General features: G+C 37.5%; 2 long non-coding RNA genes across 2 annotated transcripts; both read right to left on the bottom strand.

Annotated features, from left to right (window-relative positions):
* Positions 1 to 3436: 3436 nt before the first annotated feature.
* On the bottom strand, positions 3437 to 8739 carry LOC101864180. The gene is made up of 8 exons (XR_001185295.2): positions 8631 to 8739; positions 7086 to 8109; positions 6787 to 6841; positions 6510 to 6566; positions 6178 to 6234; positions 5933 to 5987; positions 5585 to 5652; positions 3437 to 5121 (listed from the first exon to the last, which is right to left on the bottom strand). It is a non-coding gene; the product is annotated as an uncharacterized LOC101864180 (long non-coding RNA).
* Positions 8740 to 10645: 1906 nt separating this feature from the next.
* LOC118478614 lies at positions 10646 to 12136 on the bottom strand. The gene is made up of 5 exons (XR_004859177.1): positions 11983 to 12136; positions 11674 to 11730; positions 11391 to 11457; positions 10987 to 11046; positions 10646 to 10784 (listed from the first exon to the last, which is right to left on the bottom strand). It is a non-coding gene; the product is annotated as an uncharacterized LOC118478614 (long non-coding RNA).

Below are 12136 nucleotides of genomic sequence, written 5' to 3'. Positions count from 1 at the left end.
GAATATTTTACACCAACATAAACACAATTTAGATCATTAAAAGTTTAGAAGGTGGACTTCGACCCTGCCTGTCAACCCGGATTGAGAGGCATGCAAAGTCCCAGCAGAAAGATTGAGATACTTGATAAAAATCCTCCCAACATGGTCTTCTGTGTGCCATTCCAGAACACCTAACCGCTACAATAAGAGACCTGTGATCGTATACTTATATTGTACTTGTAAATGTTAATGTTAAACACCTGTATTGATTTGACATTGATCATTTATGAGGCAGGCTGCGTGAATCCTGTCTGTTATGGCCAACAAGGACACAGGGGAATTCAACATCCCGGCAGATAGACCAAGCTACAAGATTTAAAGAAAAACGCAAGTCATTCAAAAATCGAAATGAAAAAACAGAGTGTCATGGCAAAGAGCCTTACTTCTACACCACAGACTCTGGTACATCTAATTAAACACGAATAAAGAAAGCACAAGGTAAAGTGGAAGACCCATACCCCTACATAAGACACTAAGGTACAACATGCAGGCAAAAATGGGCAATACACTGATGACAAGGAAAATGATAATGAAAAGGGACTTTCACTTTGACTGAAGAGAAGCCTATTGAAACAATACCGCCATTTAGATCTGAGGAAAAGTAAGACAGATAGAAAGAAATAACAGAGGGAAAGAAAAGATGGACTTACTAGTGGCATTCTCCAATCACTCATGATGAAAAGGGAACATAAATACCTAGCCAATAATACAAACAAATAACTGGAAAGATAGATTCCATACAGCAAATTTATTAAATGTATTTTTTAGCTTCGTGCACAAAAGGAACTTTGTACAGTTCTGACAAGTCCAATTTTACACAAAGACAGGTAAAGTGACATTCCTAATACATAGCATAGACAGTTCAGACAGTCTTTTTACACAATTAATCACGCACTGTCACTTATCACTATAAAACTTCTCCGGCAAACAAACAAAATAGTGTTCTTAGGGGTCAACAGTGAGTGGTCAGAGGTAAGCCATTACATGAGGCACAAGAGGCAACAACGAGGGGTCGGAGTTAATTCAAGACATGAATCCTAAAGGATCAACACAGGTCAGACTACAGGCTAAGTTCTGAAGGGTCGCCAAGAGCTAACTGAAGACTAGAGTACCGAGGGTCAACAACATGGGGTCGGACTAAAGCTAACTCAGGACGAAAGTACTAAGGGACAACAATGTGGGGTCTAACTGAAGGCAAAATTATAAATGGTCAACAACGAGGGGTTGGAAATAAATCAAGCCATGAGTCCTGAGGGCCAACAACGTGGGGTCGGACTAAAGGTTAAGTTCTAAAGGGTCACCAAAAGGGGTCGGAGCTAGGTCAAGACGCGAGTCTTGAGGGTTAACAACATAATAATAATGTAGATCATTTCTATAGCGCCCACTCTCGTTTGAACACAGCTCTAGGCGCTTTACATAAATGCATGTATGAAACACACACACACACACACACACACACACACACACACACACACACACACGCACACACACGCACACACACGCGCACACACGCACACACATGCTTGCCGAACACACACACACACACACACACACACACACAAAATCTACTTGCTTATCACACGCGCACGCTTACACATCGTTTTGAAATGAGCACATACAAATACATAATAAAATATATACAATACAATTCGCGAAATACTTGATACGTAATCATTTACAAAACATTGTACTGAGCATGATTCAACTGATATAAAAATGATGTCATTAAATGTGTCTTTAAAGATATTTTAAATTAAGACTCAGATGTGTGTCTGAAGGGTTGGGGAAGAGAGTTCCAAACTGATGGAGCAAGGTGGGCAAACGACCTTTCAACATGAGGTCGGACGAAAGGTAAAGTTCTAAAGGGTCACAGCTAAGTCAAGACATGAATCTTGAGGGTCAACAGCGTGGGGTTGGACTAAAGGTTAAGTTCTAAAGGGTCACCAATTTGAGTTGCAGCTAAGTCAAGACATGAAACTTGAGGGACAACAACGTGGGGTCGGACAAAAAGTAAAGTTCTAAAGAGTCACAGCTGACTTGAATCTTAAGGGTCAACAACTAAAGGTAAAGATCTAAAGGGTCACAGTTAAGACACTCTTGAGGGTCAACAACGAGGGGTCGGACAAAAAGTAAAGTTCTAAAGAGTCACAGCTAAATCAAAACATGAATCTTGAGGGTCAACAGCGTGGGGTTGGACTAAAGGTTAAGTTCTAAAGGGTCACCAATTTGAGTTGCAGCTAAGTCAAGACATGAATCTTGAGGGTCAACAACGTGGGGTCGGACGAAAGGTAAAGTTCTAAAGGGTCACAGTTAAGACACTCTTGAGGGTCAACAACGAGGGGTCGGACTAAAAGTAAAGTTCTAAAGAGTCACAGCTGACTTGAATCTTAAGGGTCAACAACTAAAGGTAAAGATCTAAAGGGTCACAGCTAAGTCAAGACAGTCTCAAGGGTCAACAACGTGGTGTCGGACTAAAGGTAAAGATCTAAAGAGTCACAGGTAAGTCATGACATGAGTCTCAAGGGTCAACAACGCGGGGTCGGACTAAAGGTAAAGTTCTAAAGGGTCACCAAAAAGGGTCGGAGCTAGGTCAAGACGCAAGTCTTGTGAGTCAACAACAACAACAACATTATAATAATAATAATAATAATAATAATAATAATAATAATAATAATAATAATAATAATAATAATAAAGATCATTTCTATAGCACCCACTTCGGTTTGAACACAGCTGCATACGCTTTATATAAATGCATGTACGAACAATACACACTCACACACAACACACACAACACACACAAACACACACACAACACACACACACAAACACACACACACACACACACACACACACACACACACACACACACACACACACTCGCTTTTGACACACGCTCGCTTACACATCATTATGAAACGAGCACATACAAATACATCAAATAATATAAACAACGCGATTTGCAAAAAACATAAATATGGACACATATTCATTTACATAAAAATTGTACTGAACATTAATCTACTTGTATAAAAATGATGTAATTAAATGTGTCTTTAAAGATAATTTAAATTTAGACTCAGATGTATGTTGAGGAAGAGAGTTCATATGATAATTGATGGAGCGAGGAGGGCAAACGATCTTTCAACATGAGGTCAGACGAAAGGTAAAGTTCTAAAGGGTCACCAGAGGGATCGGAGTTAAGTCAAGACACGAGTCCTGGGGGTCAACAACGTGAGGTCGGACTTAAGTCTTACTTAAAGGGTCACCAAGAGAGATTGGAGCTACAGTAGAGCACACCTATAAAGAGCACCCTTGTAAAGAACTGATGGAAATAAAGAACACATTTCTTTGTCCTGGTTTTTTTTTTCATTTTGTGTCATTTCTATTTTGATGCTTTTAGTAAACATACTGATGGTTGTAACGAACCAATTTTCTTTCCCAACATGTATTCTCCCTTCTTATTTATGACTGAAGTAACGGACCAGCCCATCTCTACGAGTTGACCTAACCAAGAGTTGCACAACTGCCATGCGAGTCTTGCCTTCACAGTGACTAAACACTGTCCACACACTTATCGGTACAAGCGGGTGGCTGAAACAATGGATTCGCATCTTTTTTTTCTTTGTTCAACCAATCCCCAAGCCTGAGGCTTGGGGAGGGGAGGCGCCATTCAATTTATGGACATTGCAACATCAGCAGTGATTTCCGATGTTGGAATTGTGGAGCAAGTGAATGAAGCTTCTAAAAAACAAACAGTGAAGACCATGAGCAGATAAATGGGACAATGAGCTTTGCGGAGGCAAAACAAACTGGAGAAATTGAACAACTAGATCTATTTCGTAGTCAATTGGAGGGGGGGAAGCATTTTTCCCCCAAGCAAACGGGCATACAAAAGTTTGTCAGGAGAAACAGAGCAGCAACAAACATCCATAACTACCTGATTCCCTTCTCTTGGGTAGAAATGTCCACATGGACCATGTATACAATTCCTATTACTATGACCAAAACAACATGGGATTGCAGTAAAGTTCTAGCTTTTCATTTTTTTAAATATCTTCAAGCTCTAAAAAGGCTTCCAATTTTGATGAATCAGTGGACTTCAGACTTTTCACAACTACAAACTTCTGGTCAAGAAAATACTGGTGGTATCAGAACGTCTCCCACAGAAGGCCAAAGGCCAAACTAAAAGCTGGCAGTGCTTGTTTATTTTTTAATGATCAAGTGAGTAAACATTTAATTATGGTACCAGCAAAATGCAAGGAACATTTTAGAATACAAAATCAACTCCAACAACCACACACTCAAGCTTAAAAACAGCAGGCAGCTCTTCTCATCCTATTCCAACCCTGCCACCCCCCCCCCTTAAAAAAACTTACTCTGCCCCCTCAACTACCTCCAGCCATGGCCATGGCAACACCTACGAAATCCTACTCTGAACCTAGCCTAACCACCTAGCTCCCTATCAACCTATCTGCCCTTCTCTACAGCTACAGCTACAGCCCCACTGTGTCACTTTAAGCCTGAGTGTGATATACGGAAAATGTAGCACCAGAGCACCGCGAGACATGTTTGACCAGAATAGTGGCTAGACCTTCTAATGTCACCAAAGTTTGTACTAAAAGTAAGAACAAAATGTCTTATTGTTCTAAATCAGTGACCATGTATCTCTGACTTCTTTACAAAATCTCCAGCTGGACATCATACAAGGAATTTCTCTTGAGTCTTTACTGGTTTTACAGCACTATCAACATAACTTCACAAGAGAAATAAAACTGCTTCATCAGCTTTTAAAGTTGTTCATGGTAGCTATATAGAGGAAGTGACTAGTCCGTTCAAGAGCAGCTACATGTTGGCGGGATTCTAGATGCCTGGCAATTGTCCGTTAGTTCTTGACCGACTGAATGAAAGATTGTTTCACAGTGTTATTGACACAATGTGATAATGTCTGCACAGCACTCTCACTTGGCTGGATGTCAGGTACAGAAGGGGGGATGCTACAATCCAGGGTGAATGGAAGACCCTTGTCTGGACAGGGCATTTGCTTCTTGGGTGGTTGTCAACTGTTGGCTTGGCAGCTTTCTGAGGGGAAAAAATGAGTTAGCTTGAGTTGCCAAATTTGAGTAACGACAAGTACATAGATGCAATTGTGGTCACTTTGAGTACATTATTAATAAACCTACTGGAAAAAAGAAAAAAGGAGGACCTGACATTAGCACCCTCCACCAACCAACAATAAGATATAGTAGTAAATCTAGTTTTTTTTTATTATGTACCGGGTATTTCTTAAGGTGCAACCGAGAAAATTTATGTAAGTGCCATTCATACAGATTTTCCAAATATCTACCTTAATTAGTCCTGATTAAAAGGAAAGAAGGACATTTATTTTTAAAATCAGTAAACACATTTTATCATTTTCCCTTTTCATTTAAATGCAAAATAACTTTTACATTGAACCCATACCCAACTCACCAATAGATATTTTTTTAATTTTACTGTAATGATGAACAAATAATGTTCCAATAGATATTTTAATGACAAATACCTCCTGTAGATGGTCCTGTCATGGAATCCTTTGGGTTCTCTGCTCGTTGTCCTCTCCAGAGGGTGGTCCTGGTGATGAAAGCGTGTTAATTAAGAATATCCACTTTCATTTACACAATGTGTTCTTTAGTTTAAGAAAACAAAACAAGTCTGTAATATTGTTTATGGTTTAAAAGGAAAGGAGAATATTAATAAGAAAAAAATTCTGTCAGTAAAAACATTTAACCCTTTTTTCCCCCTGCAATAATAAAACTTTTGCATTGAACTCAGTCCCACTTGTAAATTAATACTTTTCAAATTGTATTTTAAAAATAAACAATGTTCCAAGACATATTTCACAGACAAATACCTCCTGTAGATGGTCCGGTCGTGACATCCATCAGGTCGTCCTCCAGGGGGTGGTCCTGGTGATGAAGTACATTTACAAAAATCTGTCAGTAAATACGTTTAACAATGTTTATTTTTTACCAAAGTGCAAAAATTTAACTTTTACATTGAACCAAAGTCCCACCAATAGATATTTTTTCTAATGTTATTAGAATTAGGGATGTAGAAATGGGAAAATGTTCCAAGAAATATTTTAAAAACAAATACCTCGTTAAGATGGTCCGGTCACGGGATCCTTCGCGTCGTCCTCTCAAGGGGGCGATCCTGGTGATGAAGGAACACATCAATTAAGAATATCCACTTTCATGTACACAATTTGTTCTTTTGTTTTAAAAAACAAAAATAGTCGCAACAATATTGTTTACTTGTGGTTTTAAAGGAAAGGAGGACATTTATACAAATCTGTCAGTACATACCTTTTCCCATTTTTATTTCTCACCAAAGTGAAAAAAGTCTTTGCCATTGAACTCAGTACCACAGATAGGTATTTTTTCTAATTTTAAAAATAATGTTCCAACAAATATTTCAATGACAAATACCTCCTGAAGATGGTCCGGTCGTTGGACCCTCCCGGTCGTCCTCTCCAAGTGGTGGTCCTGGTGATGAAGATGTGTGTTAATTAAGAACATCTTTCATCTATACAGTCTTGCTTCTATTTCAGAAAATTAGAGTTCCCATAATATTGTTTAGCCTACTAACGATTTAAAGGTAAGAAAAACATTTTATCGTTTTCCTTTTTCACTTAAATGCAAAATATTTTTCATTGAACCCAGACCCACCCCACAAATAGATAAGACATATTTCACAGACAAATACCTCTTGTAAATGGTCCGGTCATGGGATCCTTCGGGTCGTCCTCCAGGGGATGGTCCTGGTGATGAAGACATACGTCGAATTTTTTAGTAGAGTCACTATAATATTGTTTACTTATGGTTTAAAAGAAAATGAGAATATAAAAATCAGTCAGTATATACGTTCTACATACGTTCTACATACGTTCTACCATTTTTTCCCCTAATGGCAAAAATAAAACTTTTGCATTGAACTCAGTCCCACCAGTAGGTATTTTTCGCCTTTTACAGAAATAATAAACAATGTTCCAAGACATATTTCACCTCTTGAAGATGGTCCGGTCGTGGGATCCTTCAGGTCGTCCTCCTGTCCAGGGGGTCGTCCTGGTGATGAAGACGTGTCATTTTAAGAAATACATTTACAAAAATCTGTCAATAAATACATTTAACAATTTTCGTTTTTTACCAAAGGGCAAAAATAAAACTTTACATTGCACCAAAGTCCCACCAGTAGATATTTTTCTAATGTTACTGAAATTAGTGATAAAGAAAAGGACAAATAATGTTCCAAGAGTTGTTTCAATGACAAATACCTCCTGATGATGGTCCGATCGTAGGATCGTCCAGGTCGTCCTCTTCAGGGGGTGGTCCTGGTGATGAAGATTAATTCAATTAAGAATATCCACTTCCATCTACACGATCTGTTCTTTTGTTTTAGAAAACAACAAAAGAGTAGCTATAATATTGTTTACTTATGGTTTAAAAGGAAAGGAGGATACTTATAAACATCTGTAGGTTTTTCACCATTTCACTAAAAAAAAAATCATCTTAGTGCAAAAATAAAAATTTTGCATTGAATTAAGTCCCACCAGAACATATTTTTCAAATTTTACTGAAATAATTAACAAATGTTCCAAGACATGTTTCACAGACAAATACCTCCTGTGCATGGTCCGGTCGAGGGGTGTCTCAGGTCATCCTTCGTGCCGTCCACATTTCACGCCACTCCAACAACCTCACACTCAAACTCAAAAATCAGCAGGAAGCTCTTCCCACACCATTCTACCCGTGCCACCCATCCCTTCCTACCTCCCACCCCCCAAAAAAACAAAAAACCTGCACTACCCCCTCAACTGCCTCCCGCCATGGCCATGGCAACACCTACAGAATTCTACTCTGAATCTAACCTATCCACCTAGCTCCCTATCAACCTATCTGCCTATCTCTACTGCCCCACTGCATCAATTGAAGCCTGAGTGTGATATGTGGAAAACGTAACAGACCACTATGATACTTGTTAGACCAGAAAAGTGAAGAGACCGTCTGATGTCACCAAACTTCCGGCCGTCTGAGAAAAATAAATTCAAAGTTAAATTACCGGTAATTATTGAACTTTTGAGTTTGAGTAAAGAGAATCACAAAAATGCAATAATTTGTATTTAATGTATGAGACAAATAAGAGACAGGCACAAACAGGGGAATGGAAAAGAGAAGGCCCTGCAATTGGCACACTCCCCCACGGACAATGACAAATAGGAATATACTGGTTTTTGATTGAGTATATAATATTCTATTTTGCTATGGAGACAATTTGTTAATGTAATTGCCACACACAGATTTTCCAAACATCTTCCTTTCTTACAACAGTATTCATTAAAAGGAACGACAAGCATTTGTGTCAAGGCGAGGTAGGAAGGACATTTATAGAAATATGAAAGCATACATGTTTTACATTATTCGCCTTAGAGCAAAAATAAAACTTTTACATAGAACCAAAGTCACACCGATGGGTATTTTTCTAATTTTACTAAAATTAGTGATGAAGAAATGTACAAATAATGTTAAAAGACATATTGCAATGATAAATACCTCCTGAAGATGGTCCGGTCGAGGTATCTTCCGGGGTAGCCCTCCGGGTTGTCCTCCTCTTCAGGTGCTGGCCCTGGTGAAAAAGACTTGCATCAATTCAGGACATTTATTTTAAAAAATATGTCAGTATACATGTTTTACCCTTTTAAATGCTCACCTAGATGCAAAAATAACCTTTTACATTAAATGCATTACCACATATAGGTATTTTTATCATTTTACTGACAAAATGGACAAATAACGTTCCTAGAGATATTTTAATGAAAAACACCTAAAGATGGTCCGGTCCTGGGATCTTGCGGGTCATCCTAACTCCAGACGTTCGTCCTAGTGATGAAGACAAGTGTCAATCAGGGACGAAATTTTCAGATCTGGAAAAGTATACATATCTTACCATTTTCATTTTTCACCTAAGAGTTAAAATGAAACTTTTACATTGAACCCGAGTCCATGGGTATTTTTCTAACTTTACTCAAACTACTGATGAAGAAATGGACTTTTAATATTCCAAGACATATATTTCAATGACAAATACCTCCTGATGATGGTCCGATCGTAGGATCGTCCAGGCCGTCCTTCTCTCCAGGGGGTGGTCCTGATGATGACATGTCTATTAAAAGTATCCACTTTCATCTACACAATTTTTTCTTTTGTTTTAGAAAACAAAAAGAATCGCTATGAGGATATTTATAAAAAGCTGTCACTAAATACGTTTTGCTTTCTTTTTTTTCACCTAAGCGCAAAAATATAACTTTTGCATTGAACCAGTAGGTATTTTTCAAATTTTATTGAAATAATAAATAATGTTTCAAGACATATTTCACAGACAAATACCTCCTGTCGATGGTCCAGTCATGGGATCCATCAGGTTGTCCTCCGGGTCATCTTCCAGGGGGTGGTCCTGGTGATGAAGACGTGTCAGTTTAAGAAATTTTACAAAAATACGTTAGTAAATACGTTTTACCATTTACATTTTTCACTAAAGTGCAAAAATAAAACTATTACCTTGAATGAAAATCCACCAATAGATATTTTTTCTAATGTTACTAAAATTAGTGATGAAGAAATGGACAAATAATGTTCAAAGAGATATTCCAATGACAATTACCTCCTGATGATGGTCTGGTCATAGGATCCTTCAGGTCGTCCTCTCCAGGGGTTGGTCCTGGTGATGAAGACGTGTCGATTAAAAGTATCCACTTTAATCTAAACACCTTTTGTTTTAGAACACACAAAAATCGCAACAGTATTTTTTATTTTGGTTTAAAAGGAAAGGATCGGGACATTTATAAAAATCTGTAGGTAAATACATTTTCCCATTTTTATTTTTCACCAAAGTGCAAAAATAAATCTTTTACATTGAACTCACTACCACAAATAGGTACTTTTTCTAATTTTATAGAAAAAATGGACAAAAAATGTTCCAAGAGATATTTCAATGACAAATACTTCCAAAAGATGGTCCGGTCGTGGGATCCATCGGGTCGTCCTCCTGTCCAGGGGGAGGTCCTGGTGATGAAGATATGTGTTAGGAATATCTTCTTTCATCTATACTTTTTTCTTTCTCTTTCAGAAAATAAAAAGAGTTGCCATAATATCGTTTACTACTGATTTAAAAGAAAAGAAATATATTAAATCATTTTCTCTTTTCATTTAAGTGCAAAAATAAACTTAATTTAACGGAACCCAACCAGTACAGCTAGGTGTCTCTTTTAAATAACTGAAATAATGAAACAAATAACGTTCCCAGAGTTGACTTATTTAATGACAAATACCTCAAGCAGATGGTCCGGTCATAGGATCTTTCAGGTCGGCCTCCTCTCCAGAGGGTGGTCCTGGTGATGAAGATATACGTCTAATTAAGAATATCCACTTTCATCTACACAATTTGTCCTTTTGTTTTTTTTAAACAAAATAGAGTCGCCATAATGTTTACTTATGGTTTGAAAAGAAAGGAGGATATTTATAACAATCAGTCAATAACTACATTTTACCTTTTTTTTTTTCATCTTAGCGCAAAAATAAAACTTTTGCATCGAACTCAGTCCCAAAAGTAGGTATTTTTCAAATTTTACTGAAATAATAAACATATTTCACAGACAAATGCCTCCTGTAGATGGTCCGGTCGTGGGATTCATCCTCCAGGGGATGGTCCTGGTGAAGACATGTGTCACTTTAAGAAGTGCATTTACAAAAATATATTACATACGTTTCACAATTTTCATTTTTCACCGAAGTGCAAACATAAAACTTTTACATTGTACCAAATTCCCACCGATAAATATTTCTCTAATGGTACTAAACTTAGTGAAGTACAAAAGGACAAATTACGTTCCAAGACATTTCAGTGACATACCTCCTGAAGATGGTCCGATCGTTGGATCCTTCGGGTCATCCTCCTCTCTAGGGGTTGTTCCTGGTGATGAAGACGTAAGTTAATTAAGAATATCTTCTTCCATCGATAGTTGGGGTTTTTTCTAATTCAGGAAATTTAAAAAATGTCCATAAAATTGCTTGCTATATCTTCTTTCATCTATAGATCTAGTTGGGTTTTTTTCTCATTCAGAAAATAAAAAGAGTTGCCATAATATTGTTTACTACTGATTTAAAAGAAAAGAAATACATTTTATCACTTCCCCTTTTCACTTAAATGCAAAATAACTTTTACATTGAACCCAGACCCACCCACCAATACATTTTTCAAATTTTACTGTAATAATGAATGTATAAAGTTCTAAGACATATTTCACAGACAAATACCTCCTGTCGAAGGTTCAGTCGTGGGATTCATCAGGTCGTCCTCCGGATCGTCCTCCAGGGGATGGTCCTGGTGATGAAGACGTATCAGTTTAAGAAGTACATTTACAAAAATCTGTCAGTAAATATGTTGAACAATTTTTATTTTTTATCAAAGTGCAAAAATTAAACTTTTACATTGAACCAAAGTCCAACCAATTGGTCTAGATATTTTTCTAATATTACTAAAATTAGTGAAGTAGAAATGGACAAATAATGTTCCAAGACATATTTCAATGACAAATACCTCCTAAAGATGGTCCAGTCGTTGGATCCTTCAGATCGTCCTTTCCAGGGGGTGGTCCTGGTGATGAAGACGTGTTAATTAAGAATTCATATTTTCTTTCATCTATAGTTCGTTTTTCTTTTTCAGAAAATAAAAAGAGTTGCCATAATATTGTTTAAAAGGCGATAAATACATTAAATCGTTTTCTCTTTTCATTTAAGAGCAAAAATAAAACTTTTAAATTGAACGGAATCTTACCAGTAAGCCAAGGTATCTTATTATTGAAATAATGAACAAAAATGTTCGAAGAGATACTTTAATGACAAATACCTCCTGTACATGGTCCGGTCGAGGGGTGTTTCAGGTCATCCTTCGTGTCGTCCTCCACATTTCACGCCACTCCAACAACCTCACACTCAAACTCAAAAATCAGCAGGAAGCTCTTCCCACACCATACTACCCCTGCCAGACACCCCTTCCTACC

Source organism: Aplysia californica, unplaced genomic scaffold (assembly GCF_000002075.1).
Source record: "Aplysia californica isolate F4 #8 unplaced genomic scaffold, AplCal3.0 scaffold00739, whole genome shotgun sequence".
NCBI classification, from domain to species: Eukaryota; Metazoa; Mollusca; class Gastropoda; order Aplysiida; family Aplysiidae; genus Aplysia; species Aplysia californica.
Note: the sequence above shows the minus strand (reverse complement) of the source record. Positions and strands in the feature narration are given on the sequence as shown.